Here is a 922-nt window from a genome sequence, read left to right as displayed (position 1 = left end):
GCTTCCAACCTGCTTATGGCTGTTCTTCAGAGACAACACTTCACAATCAATCCAACTCCTGATGTAGAGGGCAAACCCTTCATGTCTCCTTCCTCCCTTGTCTCTTCTGAACAGTGTAGTCGCACTCCACCCATGGGATTCAGACCACCAAGTTTCACTAATGGCAACAAGGTCATACATAACTTTCTAGCAGCACAGTGGTTTCCAGCTCCTCCTGTTTGTTGCCCATGTTGCGTGCATGGGTGTAAAGGCACCTCAGCTGGGCTGTCTGCCATGTCATCTTGTGTCATGGTTTCCAGGTGGAAATTAAACACCACTCAGCAGTTCATTCAAGTCTCCCCTCTCTTTCCCCCTACCCCAGTGGAATGGGGAGGAGAATCAAAGTACAACTTGTAGGTTGAGCTAAGAACAGATTAATAATTGAAAATAAATTAAAATAAAGTAATAATGGTAAATTATAATAATAATGATAATAAAGAAAGAAAAAACAAGACAGACACAATACAACTGCTCACCAGCCACAGACCAATGCCAGGCACCCTTTCCAAGACATTCCTCTCAACTTATATACTTGGCATGATGTTCTAGGTTGTGCAATATCACTTTGGTCAGTTCAGGTCACCTGTCACAGCTATGCTGCCTCCCAGTTTCTTTCATGTACCTCCTCACTGGTAGAGCATGAGACAAGAAAAAGTCCTTGACTTAGGATAAACACAACTTAGCAAAAAACCAAAACGTCAGTGTGTTATCAACACCATTCTCATTCTGAATCCAAAACATAGCAATGTAACAGCTATCAAGAAAAAATTAACTCTACCCTAGCTGAAACCGGGACACCTTCCTAGTGGGACACCCCTTAATTCCTTTGATAAATTTCCCTGGTGTTTCCTTGTTGGCTTCCCTTACCTCAGGAGACCCTGGC

The sequence above is a fragment of the Lepidothrix coronata genome, unplaced genomic scaffold, assembly GCF_001604755.1.
Source record: "Lepidothrix coronata isolate B3197 unplaced genomic scaffold, Lepidothrix_coronata-1.0 Scaffold14, whole genome shotgun sequence".
Classification (NCBI taxonomy): domain Eukaryota; kingdom Metazoa; phylum Chordata; class Aves; order Passeriformes; family Pipridae; genus Lepidothrix; species Lepidothrix coronata.
The sequence above is the reverse complement of the archived record's forward strand: the minus strand, read 5'-3'. Positions refer to the sequence as shown.